This window comes from Ipomoea nil, unplaced genomic scaffold (assembly GCF_001879475.1).
Source record: "Ipomoea nil cultivar Tokyo-kokei standard unplaced genomic scaffold, Asagao_1.1 scaffold1735, whole genome shotgun sequence".
NCBI lineage: Eukaryota > Viridiplantae > Streptophyta > Magnoliopsida > Solanales > Convolvulaceae > Ipomoea > Ipomoea nil.
In genome coordinates, this window is record NW_017618163.1 from 596,184 (window position 1) to 610,056 (window position 13,873).

The 13,873-nt window shown below is 28.7% G+C and overlaps 1 long non-coding RNA gene across 1 annotated transcript; it reads left to right on the forward strand.

The window, feature by feature from the left end:
- The first annotated feature begins 12,842 nt into the window (after positions 1-12,842).
- Positions 12,843-13,762, forward strand: LOC109191983. The gene is made up of 2 exons (XR_002056017.1): positions 12,843-12,940; positions 13,221-13,762. It is a non-coding gene; the product is annotated as an uncharacterized LOC109191983 (long non-coding RNA).
- The last annotated feature ends 111 nt before the right edge of the window (positions 13,763-13,873 follow it).

Consider the following 13,873-nt stretch of genomic DNA (forward strand, 5'->3'; position numbering starts at 1 on the left):
ACAAAATTACATCACTTGTAGGTGAAAGTAGGTGCACCCGATCAATGAATATTAACAAGGCAAAATTACATGCATTTGTATGTGAAAGTAGGTGTACTTGTAAGTGATTTTATCTGCATTTTTACTTGCAAAGGTGCACCAACTACTTGCACATATAAGACATTTACATAGGCAAAATTACATGCATTTGTAGGTGAAAGTAGGTGCACTTGTAAGTGATTTTACCTGCATTTTTTACTTGCATAGGTGCACCAACTACTTGCACATATAAGACATTTTCAGACCCAGAAACTTATTATCTACTATACTAATAAGAGCCCAAGAGAGTTAGGCCTATAATGGGTAGAAAAAATGGCGGTCAAGTTTTTTAATCAAATGAATGACTCATATTAATCAGATTTTAATTTTCTACTATACTAATAATCTACTATCTACTATATATATATATATATCTACTATCTACTATTATTATATACTAATAAGAGCCCAAGAGAGTTAGGCCTAAAATGGGTAGAAAATGTGTCCGTCACAGATTTTAATCAAATGAATGGCTCAGATTGATCAGATTTTAATTTTTTTTCTTTATATTTACTAATTTATCCTTAATGAATATGATTTTCCGTTAACTTTTCCGTTAAATATTACCTTTTCCGTTAATTTCTGTTAGTTCACCGTTAACTTATTCATTGATTTCAATAAGAAAGGTCTTAAGTTCGAAGTTCGAACCCCATCCCAATCAAAGTTGGCATATTTAATACTTTATTTTACTTTTATTAAATTAAATAATAATTTAGTAGTTACAACAATAAATAATACATATGCATTTCGATCTTTAATTTAGAATTATGTATCTACAATGTTTTTATTCAAAAAATTTATTTATTATCAATAAATTAAATAAGAGAAATAATTTCATTAGTTATATTGTCTTTATTTTTCTCCAATATAAAAATTCTTTACATTCAAATTCATCAATTGATTATATTCGCTACATTGTCCCTACAATGTCTTTATTAAAAAAAATTATTCATTATCAATAAATTAATTAAGAGAAATAATTTTATTATATTATATTATCTTTATTTTTCTCCAATTTAAAAATTCTTTACATTCAAATTCATCAATTGATTATATTCACTACATTGTCTATTATCTTTTTTTGTACACTATTTTTTTTAATTAAATATCAAAGTTATAATACAAAATAATGTTTTATATTTATTTATCAAGTATTTTATTAATACCATGAAAAAATTAAGAAAAATATAATTAATAAAGTTAATAATATTAACTACTTGAGAAATTTGTTGACAAATAGAGTATTCAAATTACATAACAAATTGAAGTGAGAACTATCTCGTAATGTTCTTGTTTGACAATCAGTAGTGTTAGCGGTTAGCGTTAGCGGATTATATTAGCTTATTTGACCAGCGAATTATATCAACGATGGGTAAAAAGATATTTGAAAAAATTAGCTTTTTAGATTAACATGTAAAATGAACTAAGGGTATACATAATAATAATAATAATAATAATAATAATAATAATAATAATAATAATAATAATAATAATAATAATAATAATAATAATAATAATAATAATAATAATAATAATAATTGTTTTAAAAAATAAAAAAAATTAAGCAAATCATATTAACTACTTGGGAGATTTATTTACAAAAAGAGTATTCAAATTACACAACAAATTGAAGTGGAAAACTAACTCGCAATGTCCTTGTTTGACAATCAACAATTAGCTCTTCAATATTAGTATATATTTAAAATTTTATGCCCTAATTTTTATTTGTTCTCCCTTATGTCCCGTATTTGGTTTCAACCATACCTATACAATTATTTTATTGACAATTATAATCAATCTTGACTATATTATCTTGCATTTGTAAACTTAGAATTACCTATTCAATTATTTATGCATGAATAATACTAATATAATCCTGCCTTGATATACTTTAAAGTACTTATTAAAAAAAATATTGGGCATTATCTCAATCGCGCAATGCGCGTAAAAAACTAGTATATACTAATAAGAGCCCAAGAGAGTTAGACCTATAATGGGTAGAAAAAATGGCGGTCAAGTTTTTTAATCAAATGAATGGCTCATATTAATCAGATTTTAATTTTTTTCATAAGATTTACTAATTTATCCTTAATGAATATGATTATCCGTTAACTTTTCCGTTAAATATTATCTTTTCCGTTAATTTCTGTTAGTTCACCGTTAACTTATTCATTGATTTCAATAAGAAAGGTCTTAAGTTCGAAGTTCGAACCCCATCCCAATCAAAGTTGACATATTTAGTACTCTCTTTTACTTTTATTAAATTAAATAATAATTTAGTAGTTACAACAAAAAATAATACATATGCATCTACAATGTTTTTATTCAAAAAAATTATTCATTATCAATAAATTAAATAAGAGAAATAATTCCATTAGTTATATTGTCTTTATTTTTCTCCAATATAAAAATTCTTTACATTCAAATTCATCAATTGATTATATTCGCTACATTGTCCCTACAATGTCTTTATTAAAAAAAATTATTTATTATCAATAAATTAATTAAGAGAAATAATTTTATTATATTATATTGTCTTTATTTTTCTCCAATGTAAAAATTCTTTACATTCAAATTCATCAATTGATTATATTCACTACATTGTCTATTATCTTTTTTTTGCACTATTTTTTAATTAAATATCAAAGTTATAATATAAAATAATTTTATATATTTATTTACCAAGTATTTTATTAATACCATGAAAAATTTAAGAAAAATATAATTAATTAATAAAGACAATCATATTAACTACTTGAGGAATTTGTTGACAAAGAGAGTATTCAAATCACACAACAAATTGAAGTGAGAACTATCTCGTAATGTCCTTGTTTGACAATCAGTAGTTAGCGGTTAGCGTTAGCGGATTATATTAGCTGATTTGACCAGCGAATTATATCAAACGGTTGGTAAAAAGATATTTGAAAAAATTAACTTTTTAGATTAACATGTAAAATGACCTAAGGGTATACATATATTTAATAATAATAATAATAATAATAATAATAATAATAATAATAATAATAATAATAATTGTTTTAAAAAATAAAAAAATATAATTAAGTTAATCATATTAACTACTTGGGGGATTTATTTACAGAAAGAGTATTCAAATTACACAACAAATTGAAGTGGAAAATTACCTCGCAATGCCCTTGTTTGACAATCAACAATTAGCACTTCAATATTAGTATATATTTAAAATTTTATGCCTTAATTTTTATTTTCTCTCCCTTATGTCCCGTACTTGGTTTCAACCATACCTATACAATTATTTTATTGACAATTATAATCAATCTTGACTATATTATCTTGCATTTGTAAACTTAGAATTACCTATTTAAATACGCAAATTCAACATTCAATTATTTATGCATGAACAATTCTAATATAATCCTGCCTTAATATACTTTAAAGTACTTATTAAAAAAAAATATTGGGCATTATTCCAATCGCGCAATGCGCGTAAAAAACTAGTTTACCTATAAATGTCGACACCTGCTACGTGGCGTCATTTGATCAATGTATGCAAAATTTTAAAAATTAAAACAAAAAAGATATTTATTAAAATTAAAAATCAAAATAAATCATCTAAATAAAACCCACACTGTCTGTCACTGTACCATCCGCCGCTAGCAGGTCGTCCACCGCCGTAGTAATCAGCGAATTTTCAGGTTCGTAATTATCACCAATTTTAATATTTAAACTTTAACAATAAAATCTGCACTTCTTAAAATTTTCTAGGTTAGCACATTTAGTATTAACATATTTCACGTTTAGCATTAACATTTCGCATATTTAGTATTAAAATATTATACTTGCAAAAATATATGCGAAAGTGCATTACACTTAGGATTTCAATTTTAGAGTTGAATGAGTTTTTAGTTTTACTAGTATTTTCACATGTGCGATGCACAGAATGAATTTGTTATAATATTTTAAGAATATTTGGATCAATATACAATTATATAAATTATAATATCGAATATTATATAATGCAATTGTAAAATTGAGTTGTATCGACTGTATTTTCTGATGTTAACATTGCTTGAATTAAAGCAAATTATTGCCCAATTAATAGCCAATATGTAGATGTACACATCCGGTGTTGAAACTTTAGAGATTTTATATATCAGTTTTTAAGATTTGTATTAAGTGACAAATTTGCTCGTTGTCTTACAACTCAGTTATATAAATCATTTGCTATCATAATGTATTTGTATGGAAATATATACCAATTTTGTCATCTTCGCATAAAAAGAAAACATAAATAATATCACTGGTTGGAATTACACATTATTGAAACCTCTTTGTAGACAACGACATTGGTAGTAGCAACGAAATCTTGTCCATCCTCATTTAGAGCTAACAACTTTAGGCCATCTGGATGAATGACTCGGAAAAAAGCAACATACAATTGACCATTGCCCATTGCATTACTATTTTCCCTGAAAAATTAATGAGCTTATATCCATATATATCCCATATTATCCGTTTGCACCTCTATGTATAACACTATTAAATTTTGATAATTATCAAATTGGTATGGCTAAAATGCTTTAACTCTCTCTCTAGAATTTTTTCTCTCAAAAGTTTCCTTCTGTTTTGGTAAGTTACCGGTGGCTTCCACCAAGCGTGGGGTTTCCTTTCATGGACGTGGTGAATGGAGATTCGCTGCCGAACTCATCTCCGGTGGCTGAGAGTCAAAATCCTTAAGCGCTCCTTTGCAAAAACTAGCTCTGCAACTCCGTTTATGCCCGAAGAGGATGCCATGTCTGAGGAAGCGGACAACGACTGACTGGACGAAGAAATTGTAGTGCGTTCTGACGAAGGGATTGAGGATGTAAGGGAGGGGATTCCTGTTGTTAAGTTTTCAAAAGCGGACAGAGAAGACATGATTAAGCCTTGGAAAAAAAACCTTAATCATCAAGTATCTTGGTAAACCTCCGGCCTTCTCCATCCTCCAACATCGGCTTCTGATCTCCAATTGTGGAACATCAACGGAAAAGTTGAGATGTTGGACGTAGGTGGTGCGACTTACCCTTGCGGCAGAATACAGACACGTCCTCTTGGATTGCTATGTAATCCCGCGAAGGTGGCGGCCCAATTTTTCACTTAGGGTTATAAGTTTTATTTTATTTTAATTTTAATTTCATATTCAAAAGGTCAACGTTTAATGTAGAAGAAAATGTGCATAAGGATCCAAGACCATAGGACAAAATGTGATGTGTCAGTTGATATACAAGTTGAGTTGGTTAACCAAAAGTAAAGGAAATTAAACTGTTATTTTGAGTGGAGACCACTTTCAACATTTTAAAACTTGTGTTATTAAACAATAAAATTTGAACCAACTACTGTATAGTGTGATAGCATCCCAGTTACCCTTTCAAATGGATGATCATAGGTTTATTTAAGAAAGTATAGAACAAAAGAGATATTACCTTGTAAAAAATCATAAGTATTTAAAAAAAAAATCATAGGTATGTAGCATTACACTTAAAAGAAGAAGAAGACTATACTGAATAATAATTTGGGTGTCAACTCAAATTTTTTACACTTTGGGTTCACTACAGAGGATCGTTATGCTGTGCATCCGTATGCACCATACATGCATGGTGTATTCGGATGTAAAAACGACGTTGTTTTGACGTCTAACTTAAAAAAAATAAATTCAGAATTACATAACTACACATCCATAATTTCATCATATCCATAATTTCATAACTATACATCCAAAATTACATAACTACACATCCATAATTTCATAACTATAAATCCAGAATTGCATAACTACACATCCATAACTTCATAACTATACATCCAGAATTGCATAACTACACATCCATAACTTACATAACTATAAATCCAGAATTGCATAACTACACATCCATAACTTCATAACTACACATCCAGAATTTCATAACTAAAAATCCAGAATGAATGAACTAAAAATGAGTAACATAATACTGTTGCTGGAAATCGAAATTAATTTTTTTTTTTTTAAAAATAAAATGCGCATTTTGACGCAAAACGATATTATTTTTACATCCGTATGCACCATGCATAATGCATACGGATGCACAACATAATTTGCCCACTACAGAGTTTGAAGTTTGAGATGGGCCTATGACAATGAAAATATATTTATGGGCTAGTCTGATGAGCCCTCAATCCCCATGCCTATAGCAATATTGTTTTTGGTTATAATTATTGACTTATAACTTATTGTTAATTGTTACGGAGCATTATTTTATTTGGTATAAAAGAGAAGAAGCTAGTTATCTTATTTGAGGCTATAATGCTATACCATGACGATATTTACACCTTGAGACCCTTAGTCGTTGGTTGCAACCTTTACTCTCTACTCTTTACTCTTGTGACACCCTCTTTACTCACTTATATATAGGGATGACAATATAATGAGTTGAGTAACATTAAGTAATTAGAATATTGTTCGAGTATCATATAAGTAGTGCATGCCTAATAGATAAATTTAGATAATTTTAAATATTTTTGGATCTAGAATGACTAAATGAACATGTATCTTACTTGACTCATCTCAACTACCTAAAAAAAAGTTAAAAAATATTGTCCAAAAAATCATTGAGGGTGAATATATACTTTTATTATTGGAACCCCACAAGAAAAGTTTGGGGTGTGAAAAAGAAGCAATCATTATATTATACCATGTGCTATATATAGTTTACTTTGTAAGGTGAACCCCTAACATAAGGTTCATTTTTACTATGCTAAAAATTTATTTTTAATACATTGAATATTTTTTTTTAAAGGTTTATTATTCAGTTCGTAGATCAGCGAACAAGCTTGCTCACGTTTTAACTAAAGTTACTAGTTTTCGGTTTGATCTTGTTTGGTTTTTTGTTATTCCTTCTTATATTAACCGTTTGATTATTTGATGTGATTGTTTTTTTTTTTTTTCAAAAAAAATAAAAAATTCCCAATCAAAACCCTCATTATACCCTTATTGATTGATGTAAATGGTTGAATTTAACGCACAAAATACATATCCCGCAATGCCACAATGCAAGAACCATTCAACTTATTTTAATTTAAAAAGTGGTTCCAAATGCATGTCCACATTCGTTAGATATCGATCATTATTGTGTGGACCATAATTTACATAATTATGTAGATTATATTATAAAATAATGTACATTTATTACATAAATAATATACTTTTAGTATATTAAAAATATATATTATTTAAATACTAAAAATATATTATTTTATATAATATACATTCAATTCACGAATAATGTATTTTTATTATATTAAAAATGTATTTTTTGATACTATTCACACAATATTGTATGAACCATGGTCCACACAATAATTTGTCTCCCTTAGGATATCTATGAAGCCATTAGCCATCCAACAACAAAGAAAGTTGAAGAATTCAACCCCAGAATTATCCTGTCCCGGGCAATACAACAGCAACTTAACTGTCGATTAACTTTTGATTTATCCAAATAAGGCGGGGTTATTATCACTTTTGATCCCTCAAATTTTATGATATTTTTATTATTAATGTATGATTGCGAATATTGTCAGGATATGTGTATAAATTTTGATCAATTACAAATTATTTGACAAATTTTGGTGAGATTTCACTATTTTTTTTTTTTTAAAAATCGAAAGGACTAAATTCAAAAGAGATCGAGAGAACAACACATACCCACGCATACAACAAATAAAAGTCCGAGTTATTTTCATTTTTGGTCACATAACTATTATATTATCATATCTACATTTGATTTTTAAATATTAATTTTGCAACACTTAGTGCACTACTTTCATTTTTTGCCATATTTGATCATTTTAACTAAATCTTTGATAGAAAACAATCAAAGCGAATTTCATTTATAGTTCAATATCATACATTTATACCAAAAAGTATCGTTATATATGTTCAATTAGTAGGTATGATTTTGAGTTGAAAATATGTTGAATTGTAGTTGTTTTCTATCAAAATTTTGTTAAAATGACTAAATGTGAAAAAAAAAAAAAGTAAAATGAAAATCATGCACCAAATGTGAGAAAATAGTTAATTTTAGGAATGGTTACTTGACTATTCTTATTTATCAAATTTTATCTTTCGACTTTTAATTGGACCATAAATAATTCTTTAATTATTGACTTTGTTTCAAATTTGGTCATCTAGTTAAATATCATTTTAATAAATATTAAATTTAAAGATAGTAATATAAACATTTTAATTCTTCACAATGATGAATTCAATGTATTATATTTATGAACTCAATTTGTTCATCTCAACGACAAGTTAATTTTTACATTATTATTTTTAAATTTAATGTTTATTAAATGGATATTTAACTGAATGACCAAATTTGGAACAGAATCAATAGTCAATGGATTATTTATGGTCAAATTAAAAGTCAATGACAAAAATTGGTAAAAATCAATAGTCAGAGACCATTATATTTATGCTCTAATTAAAAGTTGATGGATAAAAATTGATAAATATTAATAATCAAGGGATCATTCCTGAAATTAAATTAATACTTAAGGACCAAATGTGAAAATAATCTAATAGTAACCGAATCAAAAGTGAATATAACTCAAAAAGTCATGTACTGATGATGACAAATACTTGTCATGAAACCAAAAATGTCACAATTGGGTGAAATATAATTTTCGTACAAAAAAAGCCATGAGTTCGAGTATTACAACTTTCTCGTTCGAGTATTTCACACGACATCTTTCTAATGCAGTTAACTTCTCTTGTGCGGGTGCAGATTATAAAATAGTAGTAGAGTTTACTTGATGCAAACTCTCGATCGAGTAGTCACTGTACTATGAGTTTTCTGGTCCAATAAAAAGCTTATTTGTCTTATTTAATCCACTCACAAGGTGGATTTCAATTAATACAATATTATTCCATAAAGTATTGGCGAAATATGACGTTTCCACTTGCTCTTGCCTCATTTGGTGGAGTCTCCATTCCCAACTGCCAATAATTCCTCAAACAGGAAACCCTACTCCACTTCTTTACAACAACTCTATATAAACAACGTTTGATCTTCGTTGCCCCTCACTACAACCTCGGTAAGCCTTGCGTAACGTTTTTGAGATAAATAATGTATATATACTCTTATGTTACATATATGATAACCCATTTTGTTTTTGGAATGGCAGGAACCAAAAAACCAGACAAAAAAAATGAGACGATTATTCGTGGTGCTTGCATTAATCATGTTGATGATAACTTGTTCTTGCTTGGTAACCGGGCGTCAAGTCGAGAGGAAGCTAGTGGTCGAGGACACTGATGATGAGAACGATAATAATGGTTATATGAAGTCTGGCAATTCTGATTTGGATAATCACCATTTCAAACGCAGGCAAGACTTCTACAACAATAACACTAATAATGGACCTAAAGGAGGGAGTGCATGAAAATACAAATGGCGGAAGGTTATGAAAAAGTAACGTTACACAAATAAAAAACATATCTTAAGGCTATAATATATTATGTGTAATAGCTAGTGTTTATATTCAGTAACACATAGTTTATGGTGTGCGCTGCAAAATTTAGTTTACGTACTGCATGCATGCATGTATGTATACTGAGTGCTACGTTGGAATCCTATTATTATACCGGACTTGTTTTTATCACTGAGTATATATGTTTAATAATTATTTAGGCATCATATTTTATTTTACTAGAATTTAACAATAATTGAAGGCTTAAGGAGTATATATGTAGATTTTTTGTTTAATTTGAAAACAAAAAGTCCCAAACGAATCATCGTTATGTTTTATAAAATAACACAAGAATAGTTCAATTATATAAGTGATTAAGTATATAATATCTATTTTATTTGATAAGTCACTTAAAATTATTTCCCCAATATAAGGATTAAGGATACTATACTACCATTTGTTTTAAAAAAAATGTAACTCAAACAAATGGTGACAAATTATAGATAGGGCTACTATAATTTGGAAAATGCGTTATTTATGTATAAGATATAACAATTTATTCTTCCAAAAGGCTGAACCCCAACCCTAAGGGCCCCACACCCCGACCAAACAGAGCATTTGAGAGGAGATATAACAATTTATGTACCAGGGGTACGGTGTTGATGGAAGATGCGGTTAGGGTGACTTTCTCCAATTGTTCATAATTACTGAACTTTATATTCATAATTATAAAACTCTATGTTCATAATTTTTAAACTTTATATTCACAATTATTGAACTCTATATTCACAATTACAGAACTATATGTTCATAATTACTAATAAACTCTATGTTCATAATTATAAAACTCTATGTTCATAAATTTTGAACTTCATATTCACAATTATTGAACTTTATATTCACAATTACAGAACTCTATGTTCATAATTTTGGACTATATATTCACAATTATGAACCGTGCATAATTTGCCGACTTTCTCTAGGCGGGTGAGAAGGGTTCATCAAAGTTAAAGCACGACTACAAAATACACCTACCACGGCGGTTATTTTTATAAATACACGGCGGTTCTTGAAGTGCTGTGTAAGTGACCGCCTTTGTAAATATAGACTTTCTACGACGGTTATTTAAAACCGCCGTCTATTAAGTGACGTAAATATATATTAGAAGGCGGTTATTTAACAACTGTCGTCTATTATGTGACGCCGTATATAATAGACAACGGTTATTTAAAGACCACTGTCTATTAAGTGTCGTAGTATATATATAATAGAAGGCGGTTATTTAAAGAACGCCGTCTATTATGTGCCGTAGTATATAATAGAAGGCGGTTATTTAGAAAACCGCCGTCTATTATGTGTCGTAGTATAACAAAATATAATAGAAGGCGGCTATTTAAAAAATCGTTTTCTATTAAGCGACGTAGTATATCATTTCTGTAGTAGTGGAGGTTTCCCTACTCCATGCCAGATTAAAAAAAAATTAAATAAATATGTCCAATGAAAGACTAGTAAAATACTAAAGAATTTACACCTTAATTAATGCATTCAATTTTAACAAATATAACACATACATACATTAAAAAAAATTTATATTTAATGCTATTTTTACTATACCATATACTATGGCAACTTATACCATGAATATATATTGCATGTTTGTTTTTAATGTATTATATATTTATATTTAAGTAGTGCTTTAAAAATAAATCTATATCAAAATATAATGAACTACTAATACAAATTTGTAATATAATAAAAGAAAACTCGCAATATACAAAAACTAAACCTATATGTAAATGGTGCACGGTATAACGATCACAAGTACTAATCCTTGGGTTAATCCATTTCCTATAACTCCAATAAGCTAAGTAGTTAATACCAAATGATTTGGAAAAACTATACTCCCTAATAAGTTAGTAATACCTTTTTGGCAACAAACAATATATAAACTTGAAAATTTAAAAGGTAGGAAAATTAATTGTGTAATCTTTGACTTACAAAAGTTCGGATCAATGGGTCACATTTTCTGTTACCACATAAAATAAATCCCACATATATAGGGAATGTTGGGTTCTTTTCGCCGAGTGACTGAGAACATACCAAATTTATTAGATTATGCATTTATCCAATTTGACGTCAGATTAAAAGTCTTTTATACATATAAAAAGTTGTCTCTTCCACCATTACACATTGTTTATCAAAAAAATTTACATCTAAGTACGTAGTTAAAGTTTTTTGAAAAAAATTAATCTTAAACCAAATACCAAAATATGAAAAATATTTTATGAAAAATGAATAATTAAAAAAAAAAAAAACATTTTGTTGAGTTTTCAAATCCACCCTAATGTAAATTGCTCTTTACAATAACAAATGAAAATTGGCACAATTTTTTTTAATCATCACAATCCTCATTATTGATTGATTAAAATGGTTGATAATGCATAAAATGCATATCCCGCAACAATCATTCAACCTATTTAATTTAAAAATAAAAAGAAGAACCAAATGTCAATATTCCTTAGATATGTATGAGTCAGCTAGCTACAAAGATTCAACCTCAGAATGATCCTATCATGGCAATTCAACAGTAACTAATTGAGTGTTGTCCATTGACTTTTGGTATATCCTAGTATTATATTGTCACTTTTGGACACGGATATTATGATGTTTCCATTGTTACTGTGCAATTATGAAAATTATCAATATAAGTATCTAAATTTGTTTTTCATTTGGTTATTTTGGTGAAAAATTTGTTGAAATCCCATTAAATTTCCTTACACGACTGCGAATGATCAATATAATATTTATTAAAAAAAATAAAGTCCGTCAAATGATATGCTATTGTAAAAATGTATAATTTTTGCTTATAAGCTAACATCTATACTAGTAATTTATATCATTTCAAAAATACTAGTAATTTATATAATAGTACACTAATAATGGAAATGATCGATATATATATACACACACACAAAAGAGGGGCACTTGAAAACGAAAATTAACTAGTTATTTATATACGGGAGATAGTGTCATGTATTTTTGTTTCCTATAAATATGTTTGATCTTGAATATATAGTAAAAATTTGTGCGACGATAAAAATAACAAAAAAAAAAGAAAAAAGAAAAAAAACTGTATCTTAATTAATCCACTCACAAGGTGGATTTCATTTAATACAATATCGTTCCATCAACTCATCATTTTGGCGAAATATGGCGTTTCCACTCCCTCTTGCCTCATTTGGTGGAGTCTCTATTCCCCACTGCAATGCAATTAATTCCTCAAACACTAATGATCGAAACCCTAATCCACTTGTATACATACAACAACAACAACTCTATATAAATAACATAAGATCTTTCTTGCTCCTCGGAGTCCTCGCTCATTCTAATTATAACCTCGGTAAGTCTTATGTTTTTTAGATAAGTGTAGCTAGCTAGCTAGGGTTGATTTGCATACTCGTATGTTGCATATAGATATATATGATACAAGCTTTGTTGGGCGGAGGCCCGTGAAGGTCAAGTCCAGTACCAGCTGGTAGCTAGGAGATTGTTAGGCCTTTGATCTCGAGGCCTGGCGTCTTATAAAGTTGTACATTCGCTTCTAATTAGTTATAGTTTTTTAGTGTACTGATAAGTGTTTGATCCTATAAACTTTATCTTTTTTTTGTTTTCGAGGACAGGAACAAAAAAAAATGAGACGATTCGTGGTGGTCGCATTGATCATGATGGTGGTGGCCTCTTCTTCTTGCTTGGCGGTTGGCCATCAACTAGGGAGGAAGCTTGTGGTTGAGAACAGTGGCAACAACAAGGATGATAACGGCGGCGGGTATATGAATTCACGTACTTATGATTTGGGTAATCACCATTGCAAACCCTGGCAAGACTTCAGCAACGACAACGGTAATAACGGTGGCACACCCGATGGACCTAAAGTTGGGGGTGCATGCTAAGCTAATAACACATATGAAAATAAATGTTTTAGGTTTTAGGGCCATATATTACATATGTGTTATAGTGTTTTATTTTTATATAGTTTATGCTGCACGTACGCTACAAAATTAACAAGTTTAATTACTGCATGTATGGTGAGATTTTTATATGGTCATATTGTAGGGTATGTGTGTGTATACGCGCGTATATATACACCGTGTGCTATGTATTTTAGCTTTGTCTGGGATGGAAATGCATTATTATACGAAACAATAAAAGATATTTTGGCTTTTGTTATTGTTTGTGGAAAAAAAAAAACATTTTAAGTGGTTATTTTGTGGTTCAAATATATGTGGACTTTTGATTTGGATTGGGTTAAGTGGATTCAACTTCTCCTAAGTGA